The sequence below is a fragment of the Chrysochloris asiatica genome, unplaced genomic scaffold, assembly GCF_000296735.1.
Source record: "Chrysochloris asiatica unplaced genomic scaffold, ChrAsi1.0 scaffold00311, whole genome shotgun sequence".
In the NCBI taxonomy this organism is placed as follows: Eukaryota; Metazoa; Chordata; class Mammalia; order Afrosoricida; family Chrysochloridae; genus Chrysochloris; species Chrysochloris asiatica.
In genome coordinates this window covers 1,684,656-1,707,474 of record NW_006408829.1, presented here as the reverse complement: position 1 = coordinate 1,707,474, position 22,819 = coordinate 1,684,656, and the positions used below count along the sequence as shown (strand labels likewise).

The following is a 22,819-nucleotide window of genomic DNA, read 5'->3' as shown; positions in this document are numbered from 1 at the left end:
AAGCACCGAAGACAGCATGATGTTAATATCGAGCTTTCATTGAGCAAGTAGAGACACTATGTGTAGACTTCTCTCTGGTCTCTAGCATCTTGATAAACATCTAAAAAGAAAACCAAAATGGAAACAGTCAACTGAAGAGTGAAATTTTATTTTATTTGCTTTAAGAAATAATGAGGTTTAAACTATGTGTGTTCTAGGGCTATAAGAATGAATACAACACATCTCTGCTTGGAATTTTATTAGAGGAGATAGATATGCTAACAAGTATTTATTTGTATCCTGAATTAGCACATAAATGGGATTTCAGAGGAAAGAACCACTATCCTACAGAATCAGAAAGATTTTAGGGGAGAAATGGCTTTGAGGTGAATCAAGGGATTGTAGGCCACAAAAAGATTGTTGTTGTTTTTGTGAAGTGCTGTCCAGTCGGTTCCAACTCGTGGAGATCTTGTATAGGGTTGCCGAGGAGTGACTGGTGAGCTTGAACTGTGTAGTTCAGTGCATTAGCCCACAGTGCCACACCAGGACTCCTCAAGGAGACTAGAGAACATGAAACTGGTGGAGTCAACTGGCTCAGTTTCATAACCATCTCCAGTGATACTGGCACCCTGAAAGCAGGAGCACAAAGAACAAATGGTGGCACTTTTCCAGGATTATGGCAATGCAAAGCCAATAGGAAAGGAGGACACAGTGATCCAAAGTTAGCTTTAGCAATGGGTATGGCTATCCTGGTGTGGTGCAACAGAATAATGCACTGGACCGCAAGATTGGTTAGAATCGCAAGGTCAGCAGTTCAAAATCACCAGCTGCTCCTCAGACACTCTATACAGGATCACTATGATTCGGAGTGATTCAACGACACTTAACAACAACAACATGGCTGTCCCAAGGGACAGAGTGTTTAGAGAAGCACACAAGATGACAAATGAGAGAATAAAGGAGGGAGGGGAGTAAAATAACAAAGAGAAAAGCTGCAGTGTGAACGATATGGATGATAGTTTTGCCCTCTCATGGCCTCAAGAGCTCTTCCTCTGGTGATACATAGAAGGGAGTCCAGCTTGAGCTAGGGAGTGTTCCATTATCATTTGATCAGTATAACAGTCCTGTCTGACCTGACAAAAGTCTGTGAGTATTAGTATAAAGAAATACGTGTCAGACTGTAAAGTTGTTTGAATAGCAAGGTCGGTGGTTCAAGCTCACCAGCTGCTCCTGCTCCTTGGAAACCCTATACAGGGTTGCTATGGGTTGGAATCAACTGAACAGCATTCAGACAGGATGAACGTGAGCCAGAATTCGGTCATCCAGGGATATGTGACTCAGAGTTCAGCATGGGGGCATCAGTGGAGTCTTTGGCAGTCTAGGTCCTTAGATGCAGATCCCCATGAGAAAGAGAAAGTTGTAAACAAAATTGCAAAGTTTATATAAAACCCTGGGGCTACTTGGGTACTTTTCAAACTGTGTGTAACACAAAGGGAAGATGGACCTTTTGCCCTTTATCTCTCCACAAGGTATCTCAGTTTTGATATCATGGGAACCCTAGCCCACAGGAGCAGATGAGCACCCAGTGGGAGCAGGTTTATTCATGAATACTTGCCTTGAACTACCAGTGAGACCAGGGTCACAGTGGAGAGGGGCTTGGAGGAGGAATGTTCTCTTTGGTTAACAATGGAAAAGACTAGTGGATTTGGGCTTCTTGATTTTCTGTAGACACAGAAGAGGTCAATATTCTAGGCTGTGGAATTAGATTGGCTCTGCAATTTATTAACTCTGTGGACCAGCTCACATTATTTACTTCTTTAATCTTGTTTTCTCAGGTACATTTATCTCCTAGAGTTCACATACTAAATGAGAAATTGCATGTAAATTGCCTTTAATGGGTGACTTCACATCCACAACTCCCTCTGCCTGAAAGTTTTCCTCCTCAATCCTTGTCTAACTCTTACTTTTCTTAAGGTTAAATACAATTTCTCCCCCTAGACAATTCACCCCTCAATAGCCAACTCTGGATTACCTACCTACCCAATATCCATTTCCACTGTTAGTTCAGTTATCCATTCCTCAAAGAACGTTATCTAAAGAGTTCTAGGACAAAATCTGAAAAGCCTACACCAATCCTGGTAATCCCCGCCCCACCCGCCCTTTCTCAGAATTTAGGAGACTGTATTCTAACTAATGACAAGTCTGCTGAAAGCTTCTGAGAAAGATTTATTCACTCTTGAAAAAGACACCTTTGCTACCATTAGGCATTGTCAGGACTGCTTGTACTACCTGGAAGTTGGGTGGTGGAGCACAAATAACAGAAATAGCCCTGGCCCTCTCTCACATCACTGAGCTGTTCATTCACAAACTGGAGTCTCCTGACTTTGGGACTGCTTTCATATGAAACAATAATTCTTATATCATTTAAGACTTTTTAAGTTGGGATAATTATTAATTACAAGCTTCCACATCTAAATTATGACACCACATTTTTGCTCTGTCATATTTTCCTTCATAGAACCTATCACACATCGATACATATAGTTACTTTTTTGTTTACCCATTTAATGTCTGTTTCTTTTACTGGACTGTAAATTCTAAGTTAGCTGAGATCACATGCTAACTTTGTTCATCATAGAATTTCTAGTTTTTAGTGCTGGGTCTGGAACACAGGAGCTGCTCAAAGCATATTTGCTGAGAGAATGAATAAAAGATTGAAAAATGGAAAATTTCCTCCTCCTACTGGTTTCCCACAATGCAGCATTTAGCACTGACAGAGTACAGGATTGCTGGTAGGGGTGGAAAGTTCCAAGGGGGTGGGGACTTGAGTTCCCACTCAAACTCTTACTAGTTGGGTAAGCATGGGCATTCAACCTTTTACCATACATTTTCATATTATGTATGAAAATGCATATTAATTGCATAGTTGGCCAAGTATACACACAATGTGCATATTTCACTGTAGCAAAAGATTTATAAAATGCTTTTACTATAGCAAAAATTCATATGGGGGTCATGTCTGACTTCCCCTGGCTTCATAAGGGGGAAAGAGAATCAAACTCAAAATCAGCCCAAGGCTGATTCCTATGAAGTGGGTGTCAGATATGCTTCCATGAAAACTTCTTTACCCTATTCTGACACCAACTATCCCTCCCATAGATCTGGGATGCTTCAGATCTGGGTTCGATAATCCACCATAATGGCCACACAAAACATAATTATGGGGTTTATCGGACTCCTGGTGTGACACTGTAAGATCGGCACTAGACTGTGAATGACAAGGTCAGCAGTTCAAACCTACCAGCTGCTCCTTGGAAACCCTGTACAGGGTGGCTATAAGTCAGGACCAGCTCAATTGCAATTAACAACAACAACAACAACAACAACATGGGGTTTATTAGGAAGTGAACAGGATTAACATTAATTCAGGACGCAGCAATTCTCCAGTCAGTAACACCTCTTATCTGACATATTGCAGGCACGCCTCACTCTCATCTTTGGCCTCTCAGCCATGGAGCCTAGAGCCCAAAGCTGCTCTGTCTTTCCATGCTGCCTCTGCCATTGCTGATTTTCTAGGTAGGGATCTCGTACTCCACTCATGCTCTCTTCTTTTTTGATAGTCCTGGGATCTTCTGACTCTGCTTCTGAGATGGCTCCTTTTCAAAACTAACCAATCCCAGGCATGTTGTTGTTGTTAAGTGTCATTGAGTTGATTATGACTCATAGCAACACTGTGCATGGTTTCTGAGGAGCACCTGGTAGATTCGAACCACTGTGCAGTCCAGTGTTTCTCTTACAGTGCCACATGAGGAGTCCTTAAAAGCCTACAGCACCCAGTATTTCCAGCGGTCTTCCATCTAAGTACTACCCAGACCCTACCCTGTTTAGCTGCAGATATCAGATGAGATACAGCACATTCAAGGTGGTATGGCCACAGAGTCCTGTCTACCTTACTTGCGTGGTCCCACCCAATCACTTGGTGGGCGTTAAAAAGACATTGGATAGAAAAACCACATCCAGTAAATTTAAGGTACCACAGCAATTTATAATGTACTCTGCTATTTTAAAATTATATTTTGTCTATTTCATTAAAATAATGCTTGCTTTGACCCACTACTTCAGTTTGATAACTTTTAATTGTTGTTAAGTGCCTTCGAGTACGTTCTGACTCATAGCGACCCTGTGTAGGGTTTCTGAGGAGTGACAAGTAAATTTGAACCACCCACCTTGTGATTCAAACCCACCTTGAGGTTGAGTGCTTATCCTATGGCACCACACCAGGACTTGCAACCCGTAATTCAATAAAAAATGGCCTACATGATACTTGTTGTTGTTAAGTGCCTTCGAGTCGGAGCCGACCCATAGCGACCCTGTACAGGGTTTCCGAGGGTGTAAATCCTTACGGGAGCAGAAAGCCTCATCTTTCTCCCGCGGAGCGGCTGGTAGTTTCGAACTACTGACCTTATGGTTCGCAGCCCGAAGGGCTTCAAAAATCTTTGATTTTGTCTTGGTGTTAAACTAGTCTGTTTCATTAATTATTCCAGTGCATTGACTTAAAAGTCAACTGGTTTACAGTGATTTAGCAATGACTTACTTTTCTTTTTCCTATGGTATTTTACACATTCTCATTTCATCTACTTCAACATTTATCTATCTCTGTATCTATTGGGAGACCTGCATAGAATGTACATACTTTGGCACAAGTTCATGAAGAATAATTTGTATTTTTGTTTATTTTCTTTCAGTTAGCACAGAAACAAACTTGACTACATTCTTCCTCCTCTGAAACTTAATGGTCTCATTCAACAGATTTTACGTGGGCCTCGATTCTATATAAGTTTATGTATATAATACCAGAGTTACATGAGCCTCGCTGCCACCAGGTGGTTTAAAACCCAAGAGAGTTAGATCCAACATTCTCTGGATTCACAGTGAAGAATAGACCCCACTGTACTTTCCATTCCTCAGCACAGAAACTGCCCTTGTCCTTGGCGGATTTGCCAGTCAAATTCCTCTGGAGGCAGGAGGAAAAGGGAAAAGCCACAAAACGATCTCGAAAAACCGGAGCACAGTAAATAATGAGGTGGGTATATATATATTTAGAAAACCATAATGTGAGCCTCAGGAAAAAACAAAACCAAACAAAAAAACATGCAATCAAAAGGCGACTGGGAGAGCATTACCTGCCTGGAGGGATCAAGAAAGCTCCCTGACCAAAGACTTACATACTCAGAAGGTATAATCTCTGTCCCTTGAAACTCAGTTCAACTATTGCCCCTATTACCACGTGAATTGGCAAACTAGATAAAAGTTAAGGCTCCAAAGTCCGGGAAGCGCGTGCCGCTGAACTACTCCGGGGTTACATGTCTTCTAGAAGGGCATTGGTGTGACAGAGGAGATCCTGTCCAGGATACTTGAGCCTGTGTGCGCTCTGGGAGGGAAGGCTAGATGGCGAGAGCTTGCAATGAACACAGACAGAAGGGTGGGGGGGAAAAGGAGGGGAAGGAAACGCTGAACACCTCCCTGAACTTTCCTCTTCCCTCGACTCACACACTTGAAATAGCAATAATAATAACAATTTCAAAAATGCTTACAACCACGACGTTATCTCCCTACTTAAGTTGCCTCACTCTGGAAAGCACGGGGTATAAAGTGAAGACTGCGGCTGTCGTTGTTGGTTTGTCTTGGGAGTAAAGGTGCGAGCTGGTGCGGGTGCGCGCGGGCGGGTAACCCCACCTTTAGGGAAGCCGGGCTCCCTGCTTCCACGCAATAGCCCCGGCTGACCCCCTCCCTCCTCCTTCTCCTCCTTTTCTCTCTCCTCCCTCTCTGCGCTCCTCCTCTGCAACGGCCCCCGCGGAGGATCCTAGCGGCAGAACCTACGCCACGGCAGCTCCTGCCCGCAGCGCGCTCGCCCGCGCCCCTAGCTCCTACGTAGCCTGAGCGGCGGCGCCGGCAGCCCCGGGCCCGCGTTGCGCACGGTGCGCACCACCCGGCTCGCGGAACAGACCGAGCTTAGCTTGGGCGCCGCAGGCGGCTGGTGAGGACGGCGTGAGAGAGGACGTGGAGACGCACGGGCGGCCGCAGAGAGGTGACAAGCCGTGCACCTGGAAACTTACCAGGCTGTCTGGTGAGGTTAGCCTGCCTTAGGCTTGGGCTCCTGGGGTGCGCCGGTATGGACAAGGGCCGGGCGCGCGCTTGTACATGTTGTGCATGCTGTGCAGGCGTTGCGCGCTGTGCGCCTAGAATCCACACCCGACTGTTCTGCTTGTGCTGTTTGTGTGTGGACGTGTGCATACGTTGCGTTTGCTTGGTGTGACAGCATTTCATGACCTCCGGGAGGGTGGGAAAGACTTCTTGCTTTTAAGAAGCTAGATTTGGGCGGCATAGGCGAGCCCAAGTCCAATGGGGAGTACATAGGGTTCTCTCTTCCTAGGGCTTTTACCAGGGGTAGCTGTGAGAGGCATAGAGGCTGTTGCTCTGGGCCGTGGGAAAGGCATGCAATCAGTAAGTGTGCTCTGGGCTTTCTAGGTAGCTGCTAGGAGACCAGTACTCTGGGAGGGACTTTTATGAGTCCTTGTAAACTTGTGTGGGTATCTTGTGTACCGTGAGGTGTTTCTACATTTCTTGCTCTGCATTTCCTGGTGATGAAGAAACAAGAGCAAACAAGCAAAATCAATACATCAGTCACTTTGGGGATGAGAGGGAAATAAATGGGTTCAAGGTTGAGACAATATAGGGTGCAAATTCAGTTGTAGAAGCCTTAGCAGAGCATAGAAAAAAACCAAGCAGACTGAATTAACTTGACCAGTGGATCTTTATTTTGTTTCTGAAGTTTCCATGGGCTCTTTTATAAAGAAAGGGAGTAATTTATACTTACCCCGCCCCTTCCATAACCCGTGCATACACTTCCTTCCGAAATATTGTCTCTTTGCTATTTTCTATATAACTCATAGGGAAGGAGATTGTTTTACACAACATATAGTGGCTGTACTCCTGTTTAGTTAGACACAGGAGGGTATGAACTAATGTGGTGGAGAATTATTTTCAGAGAATTAGAGGTATCCTCATTGTTGTATGGCTAAGAATGTTGTTGTTGTTAAGTGCCATTGAGTAGAATTTGACTCAAAGTTCCTTTTCAGGGTTTCCAGGGGCAGGTGGTGGGTTTGAACCACCGACCTTGTAGCTGGCAGTCCAGTGCTTATTCAACAATACCAACCAGAAGAGACCTAAGAAGACGGTGAATAGGAAACACTCTCATTTATATGAAATACTAAATTCCAGTCCTCTGAAATCATTGCAAACAAGGCTAATGAGAATCTTCACAGTGAAGACATAACGTGCCTGGATATTGTGCAAGTCCTTGATTCCATCTTGTCTGCCTTCCTCTAGGCCATTTTCCTATCAGTTAGCTCCTTTTCTCTGTTTCCAGTTTTTCGATCTTCATTGGCTTACGTTCTAAAAGCCCTTTCCATGAACCATGTTACTTGTTCTCATTGTCAGCTATTTCCATGGTCATTTGCATTTGTCTTTTTATCTCCATTAATTCCTTGAAAGGTCAAATTCTATGCTTTTTCCTCTGATCTCACCTACTTTGATATGTTTGTGCTTTGTAATGTTGAAGTCTGTTACCTCTTAAAAAATCTTATCTCCAGGACCTCTACAATAGTTCTCCTAGTCTCTTATTTCTACTACTCTTCTTTTCTCTTTGTTGTTTGAGTCCTCACCTCTATCATAACTACAGGTATGGTACATAACAATTAAGACATTCCTTTCTTTTCTTCTTTTGTGAGCTAGCCTTCCTTTCTTGGAGTCCTGGTGTGGCACAGCAGGATAATGCCCTGGACCAAAAGGTCAATTTGAATCACAGGAACCTAGGTTCAAACTCAACAGCTGCTCCTCGGAAACCCTATACAAGATTGCTATGAGTTGAAACTGACTCGGTGACACTTAACGACAACAACAGCAACAGACATTTTTTTACCCATATGAATAGATCTTTAACCATGACCTTTCTTCTTGGTAGACATTTCCCCTGGGTAATCCATAGACACCATAAACTCAACATGTATAAATTCATACTCATCAGTGTCTTCATGATGCATATTCATTCTCCTGACTTTGGTCAGTGCCACAGTGCCTGAACCATAGATAGTTGCATTAGGTTGGATTTTCTACAGGAGTAAAATTAGTGAAGCTTATACATGAAGGCAGCGAAGTGGTTACGAGTTGGGCTGCTAACCTCAAGGTCAGCAGGTCTAAACTACCAGCCTTTTCAAAGGGAGAAAGATAAGGGTTTCAGCTTCTGTAAAGATTTACCGCCTCAGAAAACCTATGCAAAGTCTCTATGAGTCGGAATCAACTCCACGGCACACTACCACCATATATAAAGGAGTCCTGGTGTCTATGGGTTAATGCGCTGGACTCCAAGGTCTGTTTGAACCACAAGGTCAGAAGTTCAAGCTCACCAGCCGTTCCTTGGAAACCCTATACAGGATCGCTATGGGTTGGCACTGACTCAAAGGTGCTTAGCAACAACAACATACATGAAGGGGCTTCAGAAAGGTGGTGGGAAAATTCCATTCTTTTTGTTCCATTTTTCAACAAAATTTTGAAGTTTCCTTGTATATGTTGTTGTTCAGTGCGGTCAAGTTGGCTCTGGCAACTATATAGGATTTCTAAGGAGCTGCTAATGGGTTTGAACCACTGACTTTGTGGTTTAAACTGACCATGCTGTCCAGTGCTTATCCTGTTGTGCCACACCAAGATTTCAGTCTTTGCAAGAACAGAAAGCCTTATCTTTCTCCTGTGGAGCAGCAGGTAGATTAGAACTGCTGACATTGTGTTAGTATTCCAATGAGTAACCCATTGTGCTACAAGAGTTCTTTGCATGTAGAGGTTTATTTCAAGGAAATGGCTCACACAATTGTGGAGGTGGGCATAAGACTAGAGATTTCTCTGGGCTTAACATGGCTACAGGGGCTGACAAGGGAGCACGGTGGCTCCATACGACAAGCACTGGACTGTAAATCTCAAAGACTGTGGTTCAAGCCCACCAGCTGCTCCATAGGAGAAAGATGAGATTTTCTGCTCCCTCAAAGACTGAAAGCCTCGAGACACTCTATGCAGAGTTGCTATTTGTCAGAACTGACTCAACGGCCCTTAACAACAAAAACATAACAAGGCCTTCGTGGTGTGCCGTGGAGTCGATTCCGACTCATAAACAACCCTGTACAGGGCTTCCGAGGCTATAATCTTTACGGGAGCAGAAAATCTCATCTTTCTCCCGCGGAACAGCTGGTCGTTTTGAACTGCTGACCTTGAGGTTGGCAGCCTGACTTGTAACCACTATAATACCAGAGCTCCTTACAAACCCCAGATAAGCAGAATTGACATCAGGCTGCTGGCTTACACAGAACTGTAGGTCATAAGATAATGTATTAGATACAGGATCTTGAGAAGCTGAGCTTGGCCAAAACGTCCACAAACATTGAATACAGGCTACACCCCAAGGAAACTCCTCTTTCAATTAATTGGCTGCTCACATCAGGTCACAAAATGGAGGATGATTACATTTTGTTGTTGTTAAGTGCTATAGAGTTGGCTCCCAGTCGCAGTGAACTTATTTATGGACAGTATAACAAAACACTGCCATCCTCACAATTATTGTTATGCTTGAGCCCACTGCTGCTGCCGCTGTGCTAATTCATCTCATTGGAGATCTTGCTCTTTTTCCCTGAGCCTTATAATGTTTTTCTCCAGGGACTGGTCCCTCCTGATAATGTCTGAGGTATAAGAGATAAGGTTTTGTTATCCTGGTTTCTAAGAAACATTCTGTCTGTGTTTCTTGCAAGACAGATTTGTTTGTTCTTCTGGCAGTCCATGGTACTTTTAATGTTCTTCTACAACACCATAGTTCAAATGTATCAATTCTTCTGCAGTCTTCCTTATTTATTATTCAACTTTCATATACATATGAGGCTATTGAAAATACCATTGCTTGGATCAGGTGACATCTTTCCTCTTGAACACTCTAAAGAGGTTTTGTGCACCAGATTTCCCTAATGAGATATGTCGTTTGATTTCTTGACTGCTGCTTCCATGAATGTTGATTGTAGAACCAAGTAAAAGGAAGTCCCTGACAACTTCAATCTTTTTTCCATTTAACATGATGTTATTTATTGTTCCAGTTGTGAGGATTTCTGTTTTCCTTACACGGAGGTACAATCATACTCTTTGATTTTCATCAGTAAGTATTTAAGTCCTCTTCATTTTCAGCAAGCAAGGTTGTATAATCTACATAACGCAGGTTGTAAATGAGTCTCCCTCTAATCCTGATACAACATTCTTCTTCATATAATCCAGCTTCTCAGATTATGTGCTTATCATAGACATTAAATAAATATGGTGAAAGAATACAACCTGGGTACAGGTGCACACAATTACTGATTTTAAACCATTCAGTGTCCCCTTGTTCTATTCAAACAACTGCCTCTTGGTCTATGTACAGGTTCCTCATTAATACAGTCAAATGTTCAGAAATATTCATTCTTTTCAATGTTATCCATAGCTTGTCATGATCCACACAGTCGAACTATTTCACTTGCATGAAATATTAATGATATAGTCTGATGATTTCCATATTACATTGGGTCACCTCTCTTTGTTGTTGTTGTTAGGTGCCATCGAGTCAGTACCGACTCATAGGGACCCTATGCACAGCAGAACGAAACACTGCCCGATCCTGGGCCAACCTCACTATTGTTGCCACGCTTGACTCCATCGATGCTGCCATCTGGCCAATCCACCTCGTTGGGGTCTTCCTCTTTTTCTCTGCCTCTCCACCCTACCAAACATGATATCCTTCTCCAGCAACTGGTCCCTCCTGACAATATGTTCAAAGTATGAGAGACGAAGTTTGACCATCCTGGCCTCCAAGGAGCACTCTGGCTACATTTCTTCCAACACAGATCTGTTTGTTGTTTTGGCAAGGGCATAAATATGGACCTGTTTTTGGCAAGGGCAGAGATATGGATCTCTTCTAATTAGTTGGCCAGGTTCTTGTTGTTATTAAGTGCTGTCGAGTTGGTTTCAACCTATAGTGACCCTGCATAGGGTTTCCAAGGAGTTGTCCAGGTAGCTGTCTTCAAACTTCTTGGAAAAGATGAGTAAGTGCCTCTAGTTCCACATCAGTTTGTTGAAAAATTTCCATTTGAATTCCATCAAATCCTGGAACCTTGTTTTTTTGCCAATGCCTTCAATATACCTTTGACTTCTTCCTTCAGTTCACTGGCTCTTGATCAAATGCTTCCTCTTGAAATGGTTGAACATCAATCATATCTTTTTGGTACAGTTACTGTATTTCTTTCACAGTCTTTTGATGCTTTCTGCATCATTCAATATTTTGCCCACACTGTTGTTGTTGTTGTTAAATGCCACCAAGTAGGTCCAACCCATAGCAACGTTGTATAGGGTTTCCAAGGAGCGACTGGTGATCTTGAAATGCAGATCTTGCAATTCAAACTAACTTTGCAGTTCAGTGCATTAACCCATAGTGACACACCATGACCCTGTTTTGCAAGTGGAATCCTTCAATATTTCAAGTCGAGGCTTGCATTTTTTCCTTCAGTTTCCTAAGCTTGAGAAATGCTGAGCATGTTCTACCCTTTTAGTTTTCTAACCTTAGATCTTTACACATTTCATTGTAGTATTTTACTTTGTTTTCTCAAGTTACCCTTTGAAATTTTCTTTTCATCTCTTCCATTTGCTTTAACATCTCTATGCTGGAGAGCAAGTTTAGGAGTCTCTCTTTTCCTTCTTTCTTCTCTTCTTAATGACTTTTTGCTTTCTTCCTGTATGATGTTCTTGATTTCATCCCACAACTCATGTGGTCTTCGGTTATTGTCTAATGCATCAAATATGTTCCTGAGATGATCTCTAAATTCAGGTGGGATATATTCAAGGTCATATTTTGGCTCTGTTGACTTGTTTTAATTTTCTTTAGCTTCAGCCTGAACTTGCTAATAAGCAATTGACGGTCCATTCCACGGTCTTCCCCTAGCCTTGTTTTAGCTGATGATGTGGAGCTTTTCCATCATCTCTTTCCATAGATGTAGTCACTTTGATTTCTGTGTATTCCATCTGGTGAGGCCCTTTTTTGTAATCATGCTTTTGTTGTTTAAATAAGGTATTTACAATGAAGAAGTTATTGATCTTGAAAAATCCTATCATGCGATATCCAGCATCGTATCTATCACCAACGTCTTATTTTTCAACTACTGAAACTTCTTTGTTTCCAACCTCTGCTTTCCAATCTCCAGTAATTATCAATACATTTTGACTAGATGTTTAATCAATTTAAGAATGAAGATGTTGGTTGTTGTTTTTAAGTGCCATTGAGTCACTCATAGTGACCCTGTATATGGTTTCTGAAGAGCAGTGGGTGAGCTTGAACTGCCAACCTTGTGATTCAAACTGACCTTTCAGTCCAGTGCATTAACCTGAAGTATCACACCAGGACTCTGAAGATGTTGGTTGTTGTTGTTAAGTGCCATTGAGTCAGTTCTGACCCATAGTGACCCTGTATAGGGTTTCCTAGGAACAGCTGGTGAGCTTCAACTGCCAACCTTGCATTTCAAACCAACTTTGCAGTACAGCGTGTTTACTCAGAGTGCCACACTAGGACTTGAAGACATTGGTAGAATTCTTCAATTACATCATCCTTGGCTTTAGTGGTTGGTGCATAAATTTGAATAATATTTGTATCAATTTGTCTTCCTTTTAGGCCTACAGATTTTATCCTATTCACAGACAGCGTTGTACTTCAAGGTTGATATTGAAATGTTATTTTTGATGATGTATGTGATGCTATTCCTCTTAATTTGTCATTCAGATATGGTAAACCACATGATTATCAGATTCAGAATAGCCGATATCAGTCCGTTTCAGATCACTAATGCCTGGGATATTGATGTTTATACGTTTCACTTCATTTTTGACAACTTCAATATTCTTAGATTCATACTTAATTCATTCCATGTTCCAATGATTAATGGATGTTTACAGCAATTTCTCTTCATTTAAGTTGTACCCCATCAGGAAATGAAGGTCCCAAAGGCTTTACTCCATCATGGTCAACACTACTTTGAAGAGGTAGCTCTTCCTTGTATTTTGAGTGCCTTCCAACCTGAGGGGCTCATCTTCCAGCACTGACAATATTCTGGTGCTCTTCATCATGTTTCAATATTCAGTATTCTGGCGCTGACAATGTTCTAATGCTACTCATATAGTTTTCAGTGACTACGTGTTTGGAAGTAGCCCATCTCCCCTTCTTCCTAGTCTGTCTTAGTCTGGAAGCTCAGCTGAAACCTGTCCACAATGGGTGACCCTGCTGGGATTTAAAACACCTGTGGCATAGCTTCCAAAGTCACAGCAACATGAAAGACACTATAGTACCTCAAACTGACAAGTGGTGGTCTATCACCACTTGTTTGATGATGAATGTTCTGTTTGATGATGAATGCTATGCCATTCTTGAATTTATTCCCAGCATAGTAATGATCAGATTCAAAATTACCAATACCTGTCCATTTTAGCTCACTAATGCCTATGATATGGATCTTCATGTGTTCCATTTCATTTTTGACAACTTCCAATTTTCTTAGATTCATACTATATACATTCTATGTACTGAAGATTAATGCACTAAATTATACCCTAAAGTATCTTGTTTTCCTCCACTATGTAATACCAATCCAAATTCCCCTTGATCATGAGGATCAATCACACAAGTCTGTGTGGTAACTCCCTTCTTTGCCTGTTGATCCAGAGGCACAAAGGAACCAAAGTGGCTGGGTGACATTCATAACTTGTATTTCAGTGGAATCACTGTTGTGTCTCTAGTTGAGATCATTCCTCTAAGATCCACAGAACATACAGTCATGGGTACATGAATCAAGCATTTTATAAGTGGGTCACAGCCTTCGGTATGGGTTGCATCTCAATGTCAGAAAAACAAAAATCCTCACCACTGGACCAATAAACAACATTCTTAACAACGGAGAAAAGATTCAAGTTGTCAAAGACTTCATTCTTCTTGGATCAACTATCAACACTTGTGGAAGCAGCAGCCAAGAAATCAGACAACGTATTGCATTGGGCAAATCTGCTGCACAGGAACTTTTTAAAGTATTGAAGAGCAGAGATGTCAGCTTGAGGACTAAGGTGAGCCTGACCCAAGTCATGGTATTTTCAATAACCTCATATGGATGTGAAAGCTGGACAGTAAATAAGGAAGACCGTAGAAGAATTGATGCCTTTGCGTTGTGGTGTTGGAGGAGAATACTAAAAGTGCAATGGACTGCCAAAAGAACCAATAGCTCTATTTTGGAAGAAGTGCAGCCAGAGTGCTCCTTGGAGACCAGGATGGCTAAGCTTTGTCTCTCATACTTTGGACATATTGTCCGGAGGAAACAGTTGCTGGAGAAGGATGTCATGCTGGGTAAGATGGAGGGTCAGAGAAAAAGAGGAAGACCCCCAATGAGATGTATCAGCCAGGTGGCATCATTGATGGCGTCGTGTGGCAACGGTGTTGGGGTTGGCCCAGGATCGGACATTGTTTTGTTCTGCTGTGCATGGGGTCGCTATGAGTCGATTCCGACTCGATGGCACCTGACAACAACAACAAGGATAATAGCTGAGTAGTGGTACTACTATTTTCATCCCTTGGTTCTTGAATGCATGAATCCTAACTATGAGAGAAATTAGAACCATATATTGGATGCTGGATTAGAGTACATGCAAGAACATTACGATAGCACTGCAAGGTATTGCCACCTCATTGGCACCATGATTGTATCTTAAAAGGCATTTCACTGTTCATCAAATCAGCTGCTTTAGTAAAATGGGAACATGGTAAGGCCAATGAATTTCATGTGCATGGGCCCATTGCCACATTTCATTTTCTGTGAAGTGAATTCTCTGATCCAAGGTGATATCCTTAACATTTCTCATCCTGAAATGTAACCCATTATTATTATTATTATTGTTTTAATAAACCCCATAATTGTGAATATCATTTTTGAGTTCTTTGTAGTTATTTCAATAAATTATCAGAGTCAGCTATGAAGTAGAAAATGCTGTGAGAGACATGGTTGGTGTCAGATGAGAGGTACTGTGATAAGATACTATGATAAGGTACCATGATAAGTTTGTTTTGGTAGAAGCATTATTTGTCTGTATCTGGAGTGTGTGTCTAACCCAGTAAGAACAAAATACTTCCCTTTTCATGATGGAAATAGTCCAGTGTAGTAAACCTATAACCAGGTTTCTGGCTTATCACCCAAGGAATGGTGCCATATTGGAAGCTCACTGTTGGTTTCTGCTGCTGTCAGATTAGGAACTCAGTAGTGGCTGTAGCCAAGCTGGTCTTGGTGAATGGAAGTACATGTTGCTGAGCCCATCCCTAATCTCTGTCTCTAAGTTTATGAACATTTTGTTCATGATCCCATTGAGTAATGATAGGAACAGAGGATGACTGGTTTCCAAAGAATATGTCATCTTGTCCACTTGACTGTTAAAATCTAATGTTGAGGTCACCCTTTAGTTAGCATTCACATGAAATACAGATATTTTCACTTCTTTGTTTCATTCAGAGAAGTCTGTATACATGCCTCTTTCTCGTACTTCCTTGCTATCAATTTTCCAATCATGTTCCTTCTGAGTCTCTAATCATTCAGTCAAACTATTGGCCGTAGCCTACGAAACAGTATACAATTGCACATCTGGCCATTTCTCATTCCAACCAAAATGAACAACAGGGTACACTGCTCAAATGTTTGCCCAGAGGAAATATTCTGCTTCGTTACTGGCTTTCATGGAGGTCCAAGAAAGGAAATTGCAGTGCTGATCCTGTCCATTTCAATGTGGTGCCTGCATATCACGAAGAAACATCCATACACCAGCCATAGACTTCCTCTGTGTCTGTCAGCTGATCAGGAGAAACTCACCATGAAGCCATGGGTGCCGATTGCAAGAGGAAGATTAATGTGACAGCGGTGGAAACCATGGATTTTCAGACCACTTCCTCATGTAATTTACGTGTAAATTCAGGTCCTGCTCAAATGCTGTATATACCTGTGAAAGGGGTGGGAACACATCTAACTTCTTCTAGCTTTACAGGAAGGAAGGAGAAGAATCATCAGTATCTACCCTAGACTGAAGCCACACATACCTCCACCCTGTTTCCTCCTTTACCAATTCAGACACCAACCATCCCTGCATCAGCATTTTCTACTTCTCAGCTGGATTTGATAATTCATTGCAATGGCCAAAAATAACTCAAATATCATACTCATAATTAGGGGGTTTATTAAGGAAGTCAATGGGTTATGTTTCAGGATGAGAAATGTTGAGGATACAGTTCTTGGGTCAGTAGTGCCTCTTCTCATTCATGCCCACAAGTACACCTTTTTTTGGTTATTGTTCCCTTGGCTTGGATTATACTCCACGTGGGCAATATTTCAGAGCTCATCTTGGACTACTTAATGCCTCAAAGGTACTCCGCTCCCCTATAAGCATCAACCTGAAGGTACTGAGCTCTAGCTTTATGGGTCAGCAAACGGAGCCCTCCAGAATAAGTGTCTGAAGGCATTCCACTCCACAAGCAAGCCTTCTGCCAGGAGGCACTCAGTTTTACTTGGGCTGGGAATCCCACTGCTCTGTCTCATGTTCTCCCTCTTGTATCAAGGAGGTTCAATGTGCAGGCATCTCAGGGTCCAAAGGATTCAATCTAGTTCTGGCTCTTGTTTCTTGATGGTAGTGAGAGCCCTCTTTTCTGTTGCTGACATAGCTCATTTTATAACAAGCAGGATGGTAAAACTGACCAATACCCTCATTCTATTTCCAAGTTATAAAATCACAGTTAACCGTGTTAAATCACAATGCAATCATGCAATCCTACCATTATCTTCTCCCACTTATCATACCCAAGACCTATGAGGAAAAGAGGAGTTACAAGATAATGACTTGAAGAGCCATAGTAAATAACTCACTGCACAGTAGTACCACTTCCATTTAATGATAGGGTGCTGTTTTGTATATCTGACTTTATGATTCTCTGTGACAGATAATACCTATGATGGACAGTTCTGGTTGCATGCTGAATTGGTGGTCCATGTTGTTGTTGTTAGGTGCCATCGAGTCAGTACCAACCCATAGCGACCTTATGCACATCAGAACAAAACACTGCCCGATCCTGGGACAACCTCACTATTGTTGCCATGCTTGAGTCTGTCGATGCTGCCACTTGGCCAGTCCATCTCGTTGGGGGGCTTCCTCTTTTTCTCTGACACTCCACCTTACCAAACATGAGATTCTTCTCCAGCAACTGCTTCCTTCTGACAATATGTCCAAAGTATGAGAGACGAAGTTTGGCCATCTTGGCCTCCAAGGAGCACTCTGCACTTCTTCCAAAACAGATATATTGGTTCTTTTGGCAGACCATGGCACTTTTAGTATTCTCCTCCAACACCACAACGCAAAGGCATCAATTTTTCTACGGTCTTCCTTATTTACTGTCCAGCTTTCACATCCATATGAGGTTATTGAAAATACCATGACTTGGATCAGGAGCACCTTAGTCCTCTAGCTGACATCTTTGCTCTTCAACACATTTGTCTAATGCAATACACTGTTTGATCTCTTGACTGCTGCTTCCGTGAGTGTTGATAGTTGATCCAAGAAGAATGAAGTCTTTGACAACTTCAATCTTTTATCCATTGATAAGAATGTTGTTTATTGGCCCATTGGTGAGGATTTTTGTTTTCTTTACATTGAGATGCAATCCATGCCGAAGGCTGTGCTCTTTGATTTTCATCAGTTAATGTTTTAAGTCCTCTTCACTGTCATCAAGCAAGGTTTTATCATCTGCATATCACAGGTTGTTAATGAGTCTTCCTCCAATCCTGATGACATGTTTTTCTTCATAGAACCCAGCTTCTGAGATTATTTGCTCAGCATACAGGTTGAATAAGTATGGTGAAAGAATACAACCTTGTCACACACCTTTCTTAATTTTAAACCATTCAGTGTTCCCATGTTCTGTCTGGACAACTGCCTCTGGTCCATGTACAGATTCCTCATGAGCACAATTAAGTGTTCCTGAATACTCATACTTCACAATGTTGTCCATAGCTTGTCATGATCCACACAATCGGAAGCCTTTGTGTAGTCAATAAAGCACAAGTAAACATCTTTCTGGTATTCTCTGCTTTCAGCCAAGATCCATCGGACATCAGCAATGATATCCCTTATTCCATGGCCTCTTCTGAATCCAGCTTGAATCTCTGGAATTTCTCTGTCAATGTATGAATGTAGCCATTTCTATATTACCTTTAGCAAAACTTTACTCACATGGGCTATCAAAGAGATTGTCTGATGATTTCCACATTCCATTGGGTCACCTCTCTTTGGAATGGGCACAAAAATGGATCTCTTCCAGTCAGTTGGCCAAATAGTTGTCTTCCAGATGTCTTGGCATAGATGAGTGAGTGCCTCCTGTGCCGCCTCACTTTCTTGAAATATTTCAGTTTTTTATTCCATCAACTCCTGGTGCCTTGCTCTTTGCCAGTTCCTTCAATGCACCTTGGACTTCCTTCAGTATCATTGGCTCTTGATCATATGCTACCTCTTGAGACGGTTGAACATTAACCATTTCCATTTAGTACAGTGACTTTAAGCTATAATCTCTGCCCAGTGGCAGGCCACAAGCTGTTTCTGAAGAGAGTGGTTATCTGCAGAGGGTGGCAAAGGTTTGATCCAAAGTCCGAAGTGTATTCACTGTGATTCATCAGTCCCTATTGACTCCAAAGACTCCAAACAGCCTCAGTCTGCCTTCAAGCACTATTAAATTAGACAAGGCATAGGGCCCAAATGGAAGACCAGCTTGCACAACAGCCTGAGTCTATTGCAGAACCTTTTCGTTTTTTGGGCTCCACTCAAAACTAACAGCCTTTCACATCACTTGATAAATATACTGGAGTTGATGTTGTTTTTGTTAAGTGCATCCAATTAAGGGATATTTGCCTTCAAAATCCAATGAAGTTGACCAAGCATTCTTCCTCCATATTTAGTTGTAGGAGGGGGTGAGATGAAACATTTAAAGGACTAGCTTGGTATGTCCCACACCACTGGATCACTAGAAATTTCACTAAGACGGAAGATGCCTCTATTTTTGTCAGTTTTCCCAAACCTTTAGCACACAAATGCCTTACTAATAAGTCTAGAGTTGATGTATCTTCTGTATTAGGTTCACATAGCATAATTTCATGATTGTTATAGGCCACTGTGGCATCTTGTGGACAGAACATATGAACAAGGTCCTGTGGACTAAATTATGATATAGTATTGTTGTTGTTGTTAAGTGCCGTCGAGTCGGTTCCGACCCATAGCGACCCTGTACAGGGTTTCTGAGGGTGTAAATCTTTATGGGAGTAGAAAGCCTCATCTTTCTCCCGCGGAGCAGCTGGTAGTTTCGAACTGCTGACCTTAAGGTTCACAGCCCGATTCGTAACCACTATACTACCAGAGCTCCTTTATGATATAGTATTAGAGAATTTGATATATTTTTGAGGTAGAACAGTGAAGATACATTGCTGTTTTACCAGATGAAAGCAAACTGATTCTGGTAATCCTTTGATACAGTTATGGAAAAATGCATTAGATAGATCAATAATTGTATACTAGGTACCTGGAGGTATATTAATTTGTTCAAGCAATAAAACTGTATCTGGAACAGCAGAAATAGTTGGTGTTACAACCTGTTTACATTTGCAACAATTCACTGTCATTCTCCAAGATCCATCCTTTTTGGTCCCCACAAGTCAATAGGTGAATTGGATGGGGATGTGGTGGGAATCACATTTTTCAAGCTCTTGATGGTGCCATTAATCTCTGCAGGAACACAGTCCCTCTAGGAATGCAGAATTGCTGTTTGTTTACAATTTTCTTAGCTAAAGCAGTTCTAAGAGCTTTCACCTGGCTTCTCCTCCCATAATAACCCTTAGTCCACATGTCAAGGATTCAATGTGGGAGTTTTGCCTGTTGCTGAATGTGTCTATTTCAATTATGCATTTTGGAACAAAGGAATTCATTACAAAATTTGTTGGGGACCCACTGGACCAACTGTGAGATAGACCTGAGCCAGTACTCAATTAATAGTTTGATATTCATATACATTCCCCATAGTAACATTTTGGATCTCATGGAATTCATGTTGGTTCAGAGCCAGTGTAAAGTAATCCCAGAAAAATCTGATTATTTCCTTTTTTCCAGTAAACCGTCACTCTCATAAAAGTCATTTCCTGTTAGGGAAGGCTAGGAGAAAGATTAATTGTATAAATTTTTGGCAGCTTCATGGGAGCCTTCCTCAAAGAAACCCATCTCCCCATCACTTCAAGCGTTGTGGGTCTGTAAACTAGTTCAAGTATGGCAATTTATTGAAGAGCTGTGACTCTATTCTGGTAATTTAAATTAGACTGCCATTCGCTAGGCCTAGAAGTTTTACACTTATGCATATCAAATAAATATTTAGTAGGTTTCCCATCTATTTCACTCCTAGGGGCAAAGAGACTAAGTAAGTAGTCAATGTTATAAGTCCATCTGAGTCAGAATTTTCTGATAACACGATTGTCCATTGTTGTTACCACACCTGCTTTTTTTGGTGATTAAATACTATCACTTGACCCCTGCCTCACTGACCCCAACCCTATGAGGTCCAGGCAGCTGCATTGCAGTTAAGTTATATGGCTTCTCTTCAAAGAGACATCTTTGCTTTTTAACATTTTGTTGTTGATAGGTGTTGTAGAGTGGGTTCCTACTGATCCAAGCCACCCAATGTACAACAGAACAAAACACTGCCCAGTCCTGTGTCATCCTCACAGTTTTTGTTACATTTGAACCCACTGCTGCAGCCACGGTGTCAGTCCATCTCGTTGGGGGTCTCTTCCTCTTTTTCACTGGTTCTCCACCATATCAAGCATAATGTCCTTTTCCAGGGACTGGTCACTGCTGATACCATGTCCGAAGCATAATAGATAAACTATTGCCATCCTAACTTCTAGGAAGCATTTTGGCTGTGTTTCTTCCAAGACAGATTTCTTTGTTCTGTGGAAGTCCATGAAACTTTCAGTATTGTTCTCTAACACCATAATTTAAATGCATTGATTCTCTTATGGCCTGCCTTACTCGTTATCCAACTTTCACATGCAGATGAAGCTATTGATAATACTATGACGGGAGCCAGATGCACCTTAGTCCTCAAATTGGTATCTTTGCTCTTGAACACTTTAAAGAAATCTTGTGCAGCAGATTTGTCTAGTACAATATATTGTTTAATTTCTTGACTGCTGCGTCTATGAGTGTTAATTGTGCATCTAAGCAAAAATGAAGTCTTTGACAGCTTCAGTCTTTTCTATATTATTCATGATATTATTTATTGGTTCAGTGGTGAGGATTTTTTCTTTTATATACATTGAAGTGCAATTTATTCTAGCCTGCTCTTAATTCTGTATTCATTATGTCTTACTTGGATTAGTGTAATAGCCTTGCATTATTTTATTTCTTCATTTATTTGCTCCATTGTATAATAGTTTCCACAAGAATTATTTTTTTCGGAAGGAAAAATCTGACCATATATCTTGAAAAAACAAACAAACAAGACTTAGTGAACATTAAAATCCTGATATCATAACTTGAGGGACAAAGTTTAACAATATCCTACTCCAAACTACTTTTTCAGCCTTGTTTCCTATCATTTCTTTTCACCCATCATGCATTTTAATCTGCTTTCTGAATATACTGTTAGTTCTCCTGCCTTAATTCCTTAATTCTGTAAGATTTTTGCTAAAGATGAGATACTTTGTTGCCTAAAAATCATTAACAACAACAAAAATGGTAATATTTAACATTTATCTAACAAAGAACAACATTCCAGACACTGGGCTAAGTCCTTATCATGATTTATATAATTTAACTCTTCTAACAACTCTAAATGATATGCAGTGATATTTTATATACTTGTCTGTTGACATATGTATGTGTCTGTTTATCTCTCCTATTATTGACACTCATATCTAATATATTGCCCAAGGGTACATACACACAAAGTAAAATTGCTTGGATTAAGACCCTGGCTTCTATTAGCTACCATACTTAAAAATATACATATATCTATGCACATATATGGAGTCCTGGTGTGGCACTGTATGATAATATGCTAGACTGCAAGGTCAATTTGAGCTGTAGGATCAGCGCTTCAAACTCACCTGTTGCTCCTCAGAGATCCTGTACAGGGTTGTTATGAGCTGGAACTGACTTGATGGCACTTAACAACAATAACAGTAAACATATATACATACATACATGTGTCATGTGTGCATGTGCATATGTGTGTGTATTTATATCTGACTCCAGATGGGCATAGAGAGAGATTACATAGACCAGAGCCAAGTATTTGGTTTTAAACTATTTTACTACTGGAAGAAACAGACAACAAAGCCAGATTTCTCCCACACTGATTTTGCTGGTGTTCATTTGCCTTGCAAGACTCTTCCCAATCAGTTGTACTTTTCCTACGCCTTCTATTTTTCTCTTGTTAGACATTACTTAAATAGTATTTAAATAAATGTGATGATAATAACATATGATATATTATCATGTTCACCTGCTAAATGCTAGAACCCACTTCATTGTTCTCTCCCATCCCTTGTTAAGGAAGAGGGCTGACTTCCTAATGAACAATATATTTTTATTGTTTTCAGATGTCATTTTGGCTGTTGTTGTTGTT

The 22,819-nt window shown here is 41.3% G+C and overlaps 1 protein-coding gene across 2 annotated transcripts in view; it reads left to right on the top strand.

The window, feature by feature from the left end:
* The first annotated feature begins 5,927 nt into the window (after positions 1-5,927).
* PRKG2 (protein kinase, cGMP-dependent, type II) overlaps positions 5,928-22,819 on the top strand; it is a 188,493-nt gene continuing 171,601 nt past the window's right edge. For both annotated transcript variants that reach the window (XM_006875069.1, XM_006875068.1), the window contains exon 1: positions 5,928-6,106. The gene's annotated coding sequence lies outside the window, so the exon portion shown is untranslated. The remainder of the gene's footprint in view (positions 6,107-22,819) is intronic.